Source organism: Leuciscus leuciscus, assembly GCF_965113295.1.
Source record: "Leuciscus leuciscus genome assembly, chromosome: 20".
NCBI classification, from domain to species: domain Eukaryota; kingdom Metazoa; phylum Chordata; class Actinopteri; order Cypriniformes; family Leuciscidae; genus Leuciscus; species Leuciscus leuciscus.
Window position 1 is genome coordinate 28,548,495 of NC_138744.1, and position 15,751 is coordinate 28,564,245.

The 15,751-nt window shown below is 41.9% G+C and overlaps 1 long non-coding RNA gene across 1 annotated transcript in view; it reads left to right on the forward strand.

The window, feature by feature from the left end:
• Positions 1-15,751, forward strand: part of LOC309484243 — a 61,482-nt gene that overhangs the window by 17,220 nt on the left and 28,511 nt on the right. Inside the window, exon 2 of the long non-coding RNA XR_014200770.1 lies at positions 1,702-1,748. This is a non-coding gene — a long non-coding RNA (uncharacterized lncRNA). The remainder of the gene's footprint in view (positions 1-1,701; positions 1,749-15,751) is intronic.

Here is a 15,751-nt window from a genome sequence, read left to right on the forward strand (position 1 = left end):
GCGATCGCCAACCCCAGAGGGTTAATAAAGGCCTTCTGAAGTGATGCGTTTGTGTAAGAAAAAAACCCTAAAATAACTAGCTTCCTGCAGACAGCCTACTTTTTTTGCGTATTCTGTGGGTGGGGATTATTTAACATTGTAACTTCACAAAGCCAGAAATAAATGCATTGTAGTCCAAACAAGTCATTCGTTGTAGTTCTTGAAAAGTGAATTCTGTTGAATAAAATATCTCCCTTTGGAGTGGACTTAGAGCTTTGTAACCTTGCAGATCTATTTTATGCTCAAACAGAAACATTACACTAACTACAGTTGAAAAAGTGAAAAAGCATAATAACACTGAAACGGCAGCCCCTCACGGACGACTGCCGCACACTCATAAATAAAACATAACGTAATCGTTGCTCCTCCTTTTATGCTTCTGAAGCTCCTCCGTGATAGATACGAGGCTGGTGAAGCTCACAGGTGGCGCTCATCATCAATCACGCCACTGGTCTCCCGCCATTCTCTCACGGCTCTCGGCCCCGCTCTGCTTGCCCAGGGGGCCAGACGCGGCGGCTGCGGCACCTGGGGGTGAGGACAAACGAGACAAGAGAAAAGGAGAGGGAAGCATGTGGAGTGACAGAGACAAGAGAGGGGAGAGTGGAAAGGAAAAGAAAAAAAATCTTGATCTGGTTCTCTCCACAGTGGCGCTGGATTGGTGGACGGCTCCACACTCCTCCGTCGCCTGGTGGACGGTGACGGCTCCTCCGAGTTCGGGCAGCCGGCAGGAGTCCCCCATTCCCTGCTCCTCCCCATCATGGTGGACAGCAGTAGGCTCCGGACCACGGTGAACGGCGGTGACTCCTGCGCTCCCTCGCGGACGGCAGCCGCCCCTTCAGAACTCAGGTGGCCGGCAGCGAGTTAGTCCCTCCCCCCGGCAACTCCAGCGCACCGCCTCGATCGTCCATGGCGGCAGGCTCTGCTCAGACGTACTTGATGGCACTGCAGATTCCCCACTGCGGCGAGGGCTCTTTGACTGCGTGTTCCTCCTTCCTCCGGGTTGCGGGTTTCTCATACCCCTTTAATATTTAGACCACTTCTATTATTGATTGCTATCAGGATGTGAAGAGAGTTTCAACCATTATAAAAAAGAAAAATATGAAAAAAAATTGCCTACCCTACCAATAATCGTCAGGCAAATTTAATAATCGTGACAGCCCTACATTAATCTTCAAATCACAAATGAATTTATTTTTATTATTCTCATCACTTTTGTCCATCCATTTTAAACAGTCCAAAAAACCAAAACTTTCACGCAAATACATAAAGACATCATTGAAGTAATCCATATGAATTAAGCAGTTTTATCCAAGTTTTTTGAAGAGACAAAATCCCACAAAATTCAGTTTATAGGTGGCACAAGTTATTAGATTTTGATCAGATGGTTATGTGGACAAACATCTATTTATTATTATATATCTAATTTTTTTTTTAATTAATTAAAAAGTAAGCAGAGTCAACTTTTACTTGTTGACAATTTGTCTATCTGCTGTAAACTGCTTCTAAATGGCCCGATTACAGTTTCTGTTGGACATGTAATGCATATCTATCCTTTACAACTATTTTCCTTCTGTAGTTTAGCAGTCAGTTGTATGTGCCATTTTTCAGACAGACAGCATGGCATTACGGCATTGCTAATGTGTCTTAATATTTTCCTTCCAGATCGGACCAGCTGCAGTGTTGATGAGAGGAACAGGATGATTTGCTTGGTAGGTGCTCTTGTTTTCATTCTATCCATTACATGAGTGTACAGCTTGACCACTTCTTCAAATGGTGTTACGAATGGGATCACTGTAGAAAAACAGGAAGTCACAGAAGCAGCTGTTTGTTTTGACATGTTCACTCAGACTCATGATTAGTCTCTTCTCTTTCGATTTGGGGCTTCCAGATCTTTGGTCTCAAACTTATGTGGGTTTGGAGGTGTGGGTTAAGTGTAGTAGTTGTTTTCACATGACAAATAAATTGTATAAGTTTTCATAGTGTGGCCCAGTTTTGAGCCATGAGTACAATATTACATTTTATATTACAATTTTACATCAAAACTAGTGATGCCTGATTCACAAATTAATCAGAGTTTGAGTCAGTTCTTATCAATGAATCAGTCAAACAGGTAAGCAAAATGATTCTTTCTGAATATTATGGACAGTTTATATATAAAACTGAAACCAACCCGGCTAATTCATTACATCTTAGCAATGAAGAAGGTCCAAATGATTTTCAAAACTTGAGACGTAAAAGCACAATGTATATTGATATTTGCAGGTGTCTGTGTCCCTGTATATCAGAGTCGAGGAACCTGTTGCACACATGGATTGTGTAATGAGACAGTCCGTTCCATCAGAAGCTGTCAGAACTTGCTGTCTAACTTGTTCTTCAAAAGACCCGAATCTATAAGCTTGAAGACTGATGTGATATAACATCATGAGGATGAGTGATTGTTTCGTTAGACTGTCATGAGTTGCATTCTGCTCCATGTTCACAGCTGCAGCTGAGTACAGTGTCTCTTTTGATAACTCTGTCAAATCTAAAGTTCACAGACAGACACTTTCTCACATTCCAGATCACTTCCTTCAATCTATACTGCAGATTCACTGCAAAATAATGAGATTCCTGGATGAACTCTGGCTGGTGTTATGAAGAGACAAGCAAGGCCTGTTTGCAGGAACTGGCTGACTAACAACAGTTTATAAGCTGGAGTTCCCCTTGTGTGCATGTGTGTTTGTTCAGCACGTTCTCATTATCCGGCTGTTTTACTTATGCTTGGGAAGTGCATGTCAACAGGAGTCTGCCTGAGGGAGACAGGGAGGGTCTGTGTGTGTGTGCACATATCCACCAGGCCCTGTCTGTCAGGTCATTGGGTTTCTTGGAGACTCCAGGGGTGTGTGAAGGTCGGCAGGGAGGGAGGAGGTGTGTGTCGGGTGGCGTGCCGAGTGTTGACAGTGTGTGTGTGTGTGAGTGGTGCCAGGACAGGAAGTGGAACAGCATGGAGATGCTTCTCCTGCACAAAGCCTGTGTAGCATCAGCGACTCTCCTTTATTAACAGATGCGAATGTTTTTCTCCATCTGTGTGTTTGTGTACAGAATGAGACACTGTAGCTGATACAGTGTCATACAGTCTGCACACAATGAGCTGTTGTTTGTTAGGTTTGTAAAAGGGTCATATGTGTGATTTATTCTTTCTGCATATTGAAGCTCACTGTAATCCGGTTCACAGATAAATAGTTAAAGGATATTTACTGTCGTTCATGGCACACTGGCGCTGTTCAGTGTGTCATGAATGGATTGTGTGGCTGTGTGACATTTTAACTGCTCTACGCATCAGAATCCTTGCTGGCAGGGGCGTGTCTAGAGCATTTTCAGTGGGGGGGCCATGCTGGGGTACTGCCTCCAAACGGGGTGGCCGCCAGTGACCAAAAAAAAAAAAAAGAAGCTAAATTCTACAGTATATTACGTAAATCCTATTGATTTTATTATTTTTTTAACTTGAATAAAGTTACTTGTAAACACATGTAGTAATAAAGCACATTTTTGATTAATTTAGTTTTTTGTCATCCCTGTATATCCATTAAGTTACATTTGAGAGCCAGTGTTTATTATTTTTAGTGTTTTCATAAAACTAACAAGTTTATCAAATAAAAGCAATTTTAATAATGAGCAATTTTAAAAACCCAGAAGCAGAAACGATGTCAACTATTTTCTTCTAATAAGTAGTTTGGCCATTACAATATACAGTAGTTTTATTCACAATCTCTTTCAAATAATAAAAAATAAATAAATAAAAAATTCCCCCCATTGTAATAATTCAAATGGTTTGGTGAGTAACATTTTCTTCAGTTGCTTCTGCCTCTACACTTGTTTTGTTTTGTTTTTTCTTTGAAAGAAACTCCCTATAATATATCTTTACTTCTTTTCATGGCTTGGCACTGCTCTCTTCCCTGCCTTCAAAAGAAACACTTATGTGTGTCTGTTATTCTCAATCTCAACAAAAATTGTTCAAATTGTGAATGAAATGCACAGAATGCATCCATGTCATTTCACGTGTAAATGACTAAGTTAGGCCTGACAATTTAACACTATCTAACTGACTTACTCTCATGCATTAACAAGTAACGTGTCACCAGACAATTATTATTATTATTATTTATTTTTTTGGAACATTCTTTGCATATTGTCATTTGGTGCAATCTTGCTATGTGGTCACTGTCACAAAATAAACTGATACAAAATATGCAAATCACCATGACAGTGTTTATTGTTTGATAGCGCCCAGCGTATTTTACTTTTATTGTGTTTTATTAAAGCAGGGCTCAGTAGTTTCGGGATTTCTTCGCTGTATTCTCGCTTTTTGCTTGCAGGTTTCTCTCTAGAGCTCCCCCCACAGCTTCGGAATAGATATTTGACAACTCTGTTGTAAAAACTCGTTGGCGATTCTCAGACACCAGAGGCTAGTAGATCAACGACATCGAAGCAGATGGGACATTCTTTAAAACGTCTTCTTCATTCGGGTTCGAACAGCGTGAGGGAGCGCAATAATGACAGCATTTTAGCAGATTTCTTTTGGCCGTAAAGCAATTGTTTACATCGCGAGACCTGATATCACGCGATACTTCCTGACGCGGCGGCCGGCCGGCTCAAAGTTGCAAGTGCGGATTTTCCGCTCACGGGCACCAGAAGGGTGCGAAACGACCACCATTCAATCCGAAATAAGTAATATAACCATTCCAATGACTCCGAAGCTGTTCAGTTAAGCACCTGGGGTGGCCAATCGAATTTCAGGGGGGGCCGGTGCCCCCCCTGGCCACCACGTAGACCCGCCCCTGCTTGCTGGGTTTGCTTCTAGTGGTTGATTTTTGGCAGTTTTTTAATGACCAGCATTGGCTGGTAAATTTTTATTTCCAGTAGGTTTTTCCTGTTTATCTGGCCAATAAGAGCTCTAAAGAGCCAACTAAGAACTCAAAAGTTATATTCACTCTTTTAGAATAAACAAAATTAACTCTTTTACAAAAATGTTAAACAGATTTTTTTTTATCATGTTCTTAATATAATGAATGCCCTATAATTAACTATTTAATCAAATATTATGTAAAATAACTTTTAATTTTCTTTGCATGTGTTATGTTTAAATTAAACAGTGTGATTGGATTTATATTGGTCATCAGGTACCCAAGATATCAGCCATCAAAAAAGATTCTCTGAATCTTAAACATGTTTACTGTTTGAATGTAAATATTCTTGTTTTCATCTCGCATGAGGGGTTCACAGTGTTTTCAGAGATCTTGTCTTGGTTCATATGGTTGATCAAGAGAAACAGAAGCACTTCACTGTTGTGTTTGTGATCTGGTGGTGTCATTTAGCTCACGTCCCACGCTTGATGTCAAACTTTCCAGCACTGATCCAGGACCAGCCTCTGTAGACCTAACACAGCCATCTGAAAAAAGCATGAAGCTGACTTTAGATCAGCAGCTGATGTGATCACAGACACAGATAACTGAGCCTCTTCCTGAGGAAGAAAGAGTGCTAACTGTGTGGCAAGAAGGCCTCCTCCAACCGGATGTTTGCACCGCTCAGTCAAACACCTGCATTGGGACGCAGACGATATGTTAAACACATGAAGATGTTTACTTGGCCTGCTGTGGTTGAGAGATCTGCTCAAGTGAAACCACGTGGGTTGCATGTGGCTCTCTTCCAGAGGTTGCACTTTTAAATATTCTGAGAAAGGAGAGCACTAGAGTCTAAAATACCAGATTAGACCAACATCTGCATGCTAGTCCCAGGTGTTTTTTTGATGTTGGTATTGATGGTTTACCTGAACAGCCATACTGTTTCAATTAAATTAAATTAAATTCAAATCTATTTGTATGGCGCTTTTCACAATAGACATCGAATGCACATTACAATTTAGAGTAATCTGTTATCAGAGGTAATTGTCTAAGTTATGTATTTCAGAAATGTACATATACAAAATCACAGTTAGCTAAAATTTTATTCATTTAAACAATGTAATAATTTAAGGCAGAAACAATGAGGTCATTGAAGTATTGAATACTTGTTTGTTAACAACTGATTATGACAAAAACGGAGCATTGGTGCATGTTGATTCAGAGTTGCATCTTCTGAGGTCTTCGCAGGAGTTGGCGTCTGTTCACTGTTCACCAGCAAACGTGACTGATGAAGCAGCTTCACCTGCATAGTCACTGTGTTGAAGATGGTAGATCTTGCAAATAGCACCGCTGGTCTTTTCATCAGGGCAGCAGGCATGTTTAGTTTTAGGGTTTTTGTTAGAACATATAATGGGCAAGGGAGGCAGTGCTTCCTCAAAACAATTGGATGAGACAATAATCCACTGTTCAAAAACAACACAACATAAAAAAAATTCTTATAACAAAAACTCTCATTTAAATGCAAGAAAACAATACACAAAAAACTAATAATTTAAGCAAATTTTTAAAAAAGATTAAAGTTCAAAAGAACTATAAAGATGTCACTATTATGTTCTGTTAGTTTCTGTTTTCATGGACATTTGTTTTTAATTTGTCATGTGTCCTTTGCAGATTTCCGCCACTCATCTGTCTCCTTGGTTACCATCATTATTATGTGTCAGCTGTGTTTGATTAATTATCCTCGTTTGTGTTTAGTTCTTAAGTTGTTCCTTCTCCTGCACTCCTGCCACACAGTTGATATTGGTATGAATTCATTCTTTGCGCTAACCTGTGTGGACTCTCATAATTATGGTCATCCTCTCCAACAGAGCTCAGCCAGTCCTTCAGCCCAATCGCTACTGGATGTTTGCAGCCCTGCGGCGTCTCTGGGGATGTCTCTGGTCTCTCGACCAGGATGTCGAGCCGCAGGTCATGCAACCACCAGCAACGCCTGTCCAAGAGGCTTTCAGTCTAGGATCCCTCCACTCCATCTCAGCCCGTCAACCTATCGGCTCCGTATTGGCTCCTCCCTCCTTCGGCTCCACCAGAGACTCTCAGCGTAGTGGCTCCTCCGGGTTCCCTCATCCCACCGGCTCCCCCTTGGTCAGTTGTCACATCACTTCCGCTACTTACTTATGGGTCATCCGCTGCGCTCCGTCCTTCCACCCCTTAGGCTGCAGCAGGTTCCTCCTTCCCATCGGCATCGCCTCTGTCCTCAGTCACACCGTCATCAACCCAGCCCTCAGGTACTCTGGCTCCACCTTCGACGCTCGTCGCCGGAGACCCAGGCGATGTCACTCAGCTCCCTTGACCCTCGGTCTGTGCCATCAGATCCACTGGCTCTGTCTCCGTCGGTCATCGCCCGGATGTCGACAGCCAAGCAAGCAACATCTTGGCTCCTCCCTCCCTCATCTTCGCCGTGGGCTGTCGACATTGGAGAGCTCTGGGTCTGTGCCATCAGCAACTCTCCATCGTTGCTGCTGGGGTCTCATCGTCCTGGCATCACCAGCCCTTCGCCACATCCTGCCATCATGCCTCCTCGTCTGCCTCTCACCATCCCTTCACCATCACCTTGTCCTCCTCCAAAGCCCCCTGGCCCTCCTGCTGTTGTTCTGTCACAGCGCGAGGTTGGGGATGTGATGTCACCATTAAATATACAAGCTCCATCTCTCCGCTGTCATCTAAATCTTTTAGGAGGTTGGACTGGTATGCCTGCATGATGCCCATCGAATGCAGGCATGAACCAGCCCGACCCCCCCATCATATATGCCTTGCCCACCAACACAGAGATTTGGTGGGCAGCGTTAGAGTTTTGAGGGATGACGCAGCGTCGGGTGAAAGATATGATGCTAGTGTCTCTTCAACCCGCGGCAACCCCATAGCCATTCTCTTTTGAGCCCAGGATGGAGGAATAATTATGTACAGTTAGGCTCAATAATCTTGACGAGAACGGCCTTTTCCACGATCGCGATACCTCTGTGTGGAGATTGGGGAAGAAAGGCAGACTCCTACGTGAAGGCTGTGACCAAGACTGCAGGAAGCGCTCATCAAGTTTATTTTTCTTCTGCACCTCCTGCTTTTATGATGGCAATTTAATGTTTAATTTGACCACTGCTCTGGTCACAACCTCCAATAGCTCCTCAAAATCAGTAGAATGAGGTGGCGAGTCCTCTAATTCTCCTACCTCAATGCTTAGAACATCTAACTCCTCAGAGCTAGATAGTTCTAACATCAGGTTCTTATCCCGGGCAGAAGAAGCCGCAGAGTGGGCTTCCGACATCTGAATGGGAACAACAGAGCTGGCTGCTGAGAGCTGAGAAAGGACCGAAGGTGTCTCAAACTCGTCAGCCAGCTCCATTTGCAATCCCCATGATTGTAAATGCTGCACCGCCTTGGCGGATCTTTCTGAGCGGCATCAGCTCGCAATTCACACAGGCAGCGCCATCAAGCACTGCCCGTGCATTCTCCTGCTCCGAGGCACATAACACAAGCGAGTGTGTGTCCCCATCCGTGATGTATCTAGGACAGGGAGACGCACACTCCTTGTATTGCCTCTCACTCGCCATTTCTTTTTTTTTTTCACTTCCTTTGAAATATACTGTATAAGTGAAAGCTTTGTACCGTAGGACAAACAACACCAAGTAAGACTGACAAGAGCAACACAGAATGCTTGCTGAAGAGCAAAAGCGAACACTGTTATGTGCCGGCTCCCCTTTGTAGCTTCCGTGTACAACGTCACATGTAACATCATGGCGCAACACCAATCGAGATTGGGCTAGTTCCACACGTTTCAGACGCTATTACGCTGGAGGCTTTCCCTAAAGTGTGATCTTCAACACAACATAAGTTACCTCAAAAGGGAACGGAAATCATTTGGAGAAGGGATATGGAACTGTAATGTGGTCAAGACCTGCCTGGAACTACTTTAGCCATGCTTTTCATTGAAAATAATTGCACAACTTAGAACGTTCGTAAACCAATCAGATTCCATTGTGCTCTGACTGGCCTATAACTCATGCAATACATCCCACCTCTCGTTTTCATGCGCATTCCACATCTACCAATCAGTCTGTCAATCAATCAATAAATATTGGTATTAATAAGAAGACTACTTAAAAAGTATCACCGTTTTGTCAAAATCAAACTCGCAATGTCTTGAAAACATGATCAAGGTCTATTTTAGTGAGCAATCAGTTTAGTGTCTGTGACCATCATGACACCTGCAGTATTTATCGAGCTTTGGGTGATGATCTGAAAATAAGTTTAATATTAAAAATGCAAAACTGAATTTGGAAAATATATCAACATTAGGTGTAACTGTAACATGAACTTGCAATGTATTAAAACAAAAATCGTCTTGGTTACGTTTGTAACCCTCGTTCCCTGAAGGAGGGAACGGGAGACATTACGTCGGCGTGACGCTGTAATTGGGATCACTTCAGGGAGCCCTATCATCTTCGAGTGTCTACAGAACGAGCCAATGAACGTTGGCATGCATGAATCGCATCATGCGCCCCGCCCCGCAGCGTGGGTATAAACACGGAAGCGATCGCACGCACCTTTGTTTTTGCTGAGGAGCCGAGATCGTGATGGCCGTTACAGCGATGGTCAGCAACGGTGGTGACGGGACGTAACGTTTCCTGTTCCCTCCTTCAGGGAACGAGGGTTACATACGTAACCGAGACGTTCCCTATCAGTCGCTCACGTTCGACGTTACGATATAATTGGGATCCCTATGGAAAACGTCCATCCAGCACCCTACGCAGGACTCTCAGACCCCCACTGACTGGGGTGGAAGGCCTGGATATAGGGAGTTCAAATTGCTGTTCCGTTATAACCCACACAGCGGAACTCTTGGATAACACTGGGAAAGCGTGCCTTTCCAGGGGAGAGGGACGCTGTGCAACCTACATTCCTGCCCGAAGGGAGGTAACATGTGGAGAATACATATATGGACTGGCCAGTTAGGGGCAGTACAACATATGGAATGTGTCTCCAGCCTGGGAAGGGGGCAGACTACACCGGGCAGTGATGGCAGAGCGGACTCTGTTAGGTGTCGTGCAGCCCCGGCTCTACAGATATCTGTCAGCAAGGCGCCGTGTGCCAGCGCACAGGACAAAGCGACACTCCTAGTGGAGTGGGCTCTCAACCCGAGCAGGCAAGGCATGCTTCGGACCTCGTAAGCCAAGGCGATGGCATCCATTATCCAGTGGGCCTTCCTCTGCTTGGAGACAGCCTTTCCCTTCTGCTGGTCTCCGTAACAGACAAAGAGCTGGTCTGAGGTCCTGAGGTTTCGCGTTCTGTCCACGTATAGGCGCATATTGTGAACGAGACAGAGAAAAGCCAGGGCTGGGTCTGCCACCTCCGAAGGCAGCGGTTGCAGGAAGGGAGTGGTAGGAACCTTGGGCACGTATCCGGGCCGGGGTCTCAGGATCACATGAGAGTAAGCCGGGCCGAATTCTAGACACGATTCGTCGACTGAAAATGCATGCAGGTCCAATGCAACCAGGAGTACTGTCTTACAGGACAGAATCTTTAACTCTGCTTATTGCAAAGGCTCAAAGGGTGGTCTCTGAAGTGCCGAAAGGAACAGAGACAAATCCAAAGAGGGTATCGAGAGTGGGCGAGGCGGATTTAGTCTCCTCGTCCCCCTCAGTTCGTGCTCAACTGCATCGTAATGTGCGGCGATAGCGGCAACATACACTTTAAGGGTGGAGGGAGACAGCCTTCACTCCAACCCATCTTGCAGGTAGGAAAGCACAGCTCTGATCGAGCAAGTTCGGGGGTTCTCCTGGTGAGAAGAACACCATTCAACGAACAGGTTTCACTTCAACACATAGAGAATAACATCCTGAAAAGGAAGCAGTGTCACGCCTATGTTGCTCTTTTAGAAGAAAACTCTTTCAGTGCTGAGACACCCAGGGATATCCACGGTGTAACACACACTCAAATGGAACGCCCACCGAAACCAACAAACACACACACAGAATGTAATTCTGTGAAAAAAACAGTTTGTGAACTGTAAAGCTCACGGCCACCACTGATCGCGTCATCAGGCCAACACTGGAACAGAGTTCTTCTGGTTTCCAACTTTGCAGAGTCTCTATGCTGCACTCGAGAAGACAAGTGAAACCACTCGGCTCCGAAGTGAAAGACAAAGGTGCGTGCGCTCGCTTCGTATTTAAACCTGCGCTGTGGGGCGGGGGGCGGGGGGCGGGGCGTGTGACGTGATTCATGCACGCCAACGTTCATTGGCTCGTTCTGTAGACACTCAAAGATGATAGGCCTCCCTGAAGTGATCCCAATTACGTCGTCACGTCGATGTAACGTGAGCAACTGAATACTTTGCCTCCTAATTTTAGAACACCATTGGAACGTACTTATCAATTGGCTTTTATAGCTTAAAGAAATGTGAAACACGTTCAAAACAAACAGTTTCAAATATGAACCTGTGGGTTAAACCAATAAGAATATTTTCAGACTGTTGGTACATCTATAAGTATACGAGAAAAACTATCATGTCATATTTACTGACATGATTCCCGACTGATTTATTGCCTTTTAATAATTGTTTGCACTGATAAGACAAGACAATGATATGCAGACACACTGTGCATTCTCACCGTCGTCTCTGGTGCGTCAAGACGATGGCATGACAGCGGCAGTGCGATCGCGTCTCTCCCTGCGAGGTGCCACTTACGCTTGCCTTTTGAAGTGCTTGCCTTTCTTTAACAGGTGTCATAAAAGGAAAGAAAATCCTGTATGCTGCTTCAAAGGCTAGAGTGTCATTAGGGCTAATAGGAATTTAACAGGTGGAGGGATGAAGAGAAACTCAGTGTAAAGACTACAAGAAGACTCCCGTTTTGTTTAGGCATCACTGAGCTTTGTGACCATATCTGAGTTTGGTATGTGTTGTTGCCCTTGTTGTGCTTTCTGTATCTTTCTGTTGTCATGTGTAGTCTAAATCCCTTTGAGCATTACTTGGACAATTTAGTTGAAATTACTTTTAGTCAACTTATGCCATAAATTACTTAAAGGGATATTTCACTGCTGGAAAGATGAATGTTTATTTAAATTGGGTCATTTATGTAGTAGAAATGTGAAATTATTTTAGAAGTTGGTGCCTTCTAGACTGAGATTTTTGGCTCATGTGGATGAAAGACAACAACTCTCAGAATGCACTTGCTTCGCTGCCCTGCTACACTCCCAAACCACGCCTACTATGGCAAGCCATTTTAACATTTAATCATTTAAACCGACTAGTCTCTATTTTCATGCTACTAGTACTTATTTTTTAGATACTAGTATCTATTCCATTAAGTACTAGTACTTATTCATTAGCTACTAGTGCTTATTCTTTAGGTACTAGTGCCTATTCTTTAGATACTAGTGCTTATTCTTTAGGTACTAGTACTTATTCAATAGATACTAGTACTTATTCATTAGATACTAGTACTTATTCATTAGATACTAGTACCTATTAAATAGATACTAGTACTTATTCATTAGATACTAGTACTTATTCATTAGATACTAGTTCTTATTTATTAGATACTAGTACTTATTCATTAGTTACTAGTACTTATTATTAGATACTAGTACTTATTCATTAGATACTAGTACCTATTAAATAGATACTAGTACTTATTCATTAGATACTAGTACTTATTCCAATAGTGACTAGTAACTATTCTTTTGTTACTAGTAACAACAATTTTTTTTTGCCATTGACTTCTATGGGGATCTGTCATTCAGATATCAACTATTCAGTTCTGACTAGTATGTATTCCAATTGTGACTAGTACATATATATTAGATACTAGTAGTTATTTATTAGGTACTAGTACTTATTTTTTAGATACTAGTACCTATTACTAGATACTAGTATGTATTCAATAAATACTAGTACTAAGTCATTAGATACTAGTACCTAGGGATGCACCGAATATTCGGCCACCGAAAATTTTCGGCCGAAAATGGCCCAAAAGTGCTTTTTCGGTTTTCGGCCGAAAGACTTTTATCACCGAAACAATACGGCCGAAATGTTGTGATGACGCAAACAGCAGATACCGCGACCTGCACGTGCTTGTCTGAAGCAACATATCTGCGGTGTGGACGTATTTCAATTTATCTGAGAGTGACCCACAGGCGATTTTTAAAACACAGACGTCCCAAGTCTTGAAGTTCTGGGAGTCTCCCGCGTATTGATAGCGGCTCCCTGATGCCCGCAAATTAGTTTAAATCTCCCGGAATCGCGAGCGAGCATGAGCATACGTAGCGCGCGCGCGGCAGAGAGAGGGAGCGAGAGACCTTGCGTGTGTGTGCAGAGCAGCCGTCATTTATCAGAGGTGTGTGTGTTTACCTTAGCTGTTTATGGTTTTTGCAACTCACGTCCATGAGCATATAGCTGCAGATATTATTATGGGCTATGGCAGTATTGACCTAAATGCACTTTGTTTTTATGAGAGAACATTTCATTTTTAAACGTTTCTGCAGGCCAGTAGGCTTTTACATTATTATTTAATGTACACATGAGTGGGGTCAAGTTAAACATTTCATTTTATACTTTGCAATGTGCTAAATAAATATTTGCATAAAATTTTTATTGATTTATTCTTTGAAACTTAAATATTAATTTATGCAAAGCCTTGATTATAGTAAAGTTAGTACACAGTCATAGCCATAAATGCAATGGTACTAATAATTGGCATAATTTATTTCGGTGTTTCGGTTTTCGGCCTTAGTTTCCTCTTTTTCGGTTTTTGGTTTCGGCCAAGAATTTTCATTTCGGTGCATCCCTACTAGTACCTCTTAAATAGATACTAGTACCTATTAAATAGATACTAGTACTTATTCATTAGATACTAGTACTTATTCAATAGATACTAGTACTTATTCATTAGATACTAGTACTTATTCATTAGATACTAGTACCTATTTATTAGATACTAGTATTTATTCCAAACGTTACTAGTAAGATTTTGGATTTTACTAGTAAGATTTTTAATTGAACTATCCAGTGGCCGTTCTGACTAGTCATAACATAAGACGAGTAAAAAAGCAGTTGTGACTAGTAAAATAAAAAATCTTACTAGTAACATTCGGAATAAATACTAGTATCTAATAAATAGGTACTAGTATCTATTGAATAAGTACTAGTAGCTAATTTATAAGTACTAGTATCTAATTAATAGGTACTAGTATCTAATGAATAAGTACTAGTATCTAATGAATAAGTACTAGTATCTATTGAATAAGTACTAGTATCTAATGAATAAGTACTAGTATCTATTTAATAGGTACTAGTATCTATTTAATAGGTACTAGTATCTAATGACTTAGTACTAGTGTTTATTGAATACATACTAGTATCTAGTAATAGTTACTAGTATCTAAAAAATAAGTACTAGTACCTAATAAATAACTACTAGTATCTAATATATATGTACTAGTCACAATTGGAATACATACTAGTCAGAACTGAATAGTTGATATCTGAATGACAGATCCCCATAGAAGTCAATGGCAAAAAATAATATTTGTTACTAGTAACAAAAGAATAGTTACTAGTCACTATTGGAATAAGTACTAGTATCTAATGAATAAGTACTAGTATCTATTTAATAGGTACTAGTATCTAATGAATAAGTACTAGTATCTATTTAATAGGTACTAGTATCTAATGAATAAGTACTAGTATCTAATGAATAAGTACTAGTATCTAAAGAATAGGCACTAGTACCTAAAGAATAAGCACTAGTAGCTAATGAATAAGTACTAGTACTTAATGGAATAGATACTAGTATCTAAAAAAATAAGTACTAGTAGCATGAAAATAGAGACTAGTCGGTTAAAATGATTAAATGTTAAAACGGCTTGCCATACGCCTACCGGTTACAGAGGGCAGTATCGGAAGAAATGATACAACTAGGCTACTAGTTGACTCGAAACTGAAAAGACGCTGTTTTATCGTGAGATCCCACCCCCTATGGACGGGTTGAAAACATGCGGAACTAGCTCCTACTACTGGCTGTAGTCTCTAGCCTCTGGCCAAAAAAGCCTCAGATGACGCAAAATGACGATTTTTGCGTCATCTGAGTTTTTTTTTTCCAGACACACAATACAGAAATCTCTTGTCTCAGGGGGACATGAGGGAGGGAAGCATGGTCATTCGAAAATGCTACCGGGTTTCTACTTATGCAAAGTTTAATGCTAATCGGTGAAGTATCCCTTTAAGACATTCATCGGTTTGGTCTTGATATCCAGGAACTCCAAAAAAACGAGTATCCAAGGATCAATACGCCCTCATATCTCATACATATCTTGCCTAAAAGCTTTTTGCATGTTTATAAGAAAAACCACCAGCTTTCAAATAAACAGTAAAAATAGACCACCCTGGCTGATGCAATTCACAGAAAGCTACGGCACATCCATCTGTGCAGAATGTGTGCATTCAGGCTCATGGCTCCCGGTGGACTCCACTGGGTGCTGGGTTTTGTCCTGCAGAGTCTCCCAGACTGACTTTACGAGCCGCATGGACGGCCATTATGTAACATACTGGTAGTGGTCAGTGCTAACAAACAAGTCAGGTCAAGTCACCTTTATTTATATAGCGCTTTTTACAATACAGATTGTATCAAAGCAGCTTCACAGTGATAACATGAAAATAATACAACAAAGTTTGTTTCTAGAAGAAAATTGCGTCATCTTCCACCTTAAGTAAGGCAGATCAATAATTTTGTTGGATATTAGATGTCCCCAACTAAGCAAGCCAAAAGCCAAGACAACAGAGG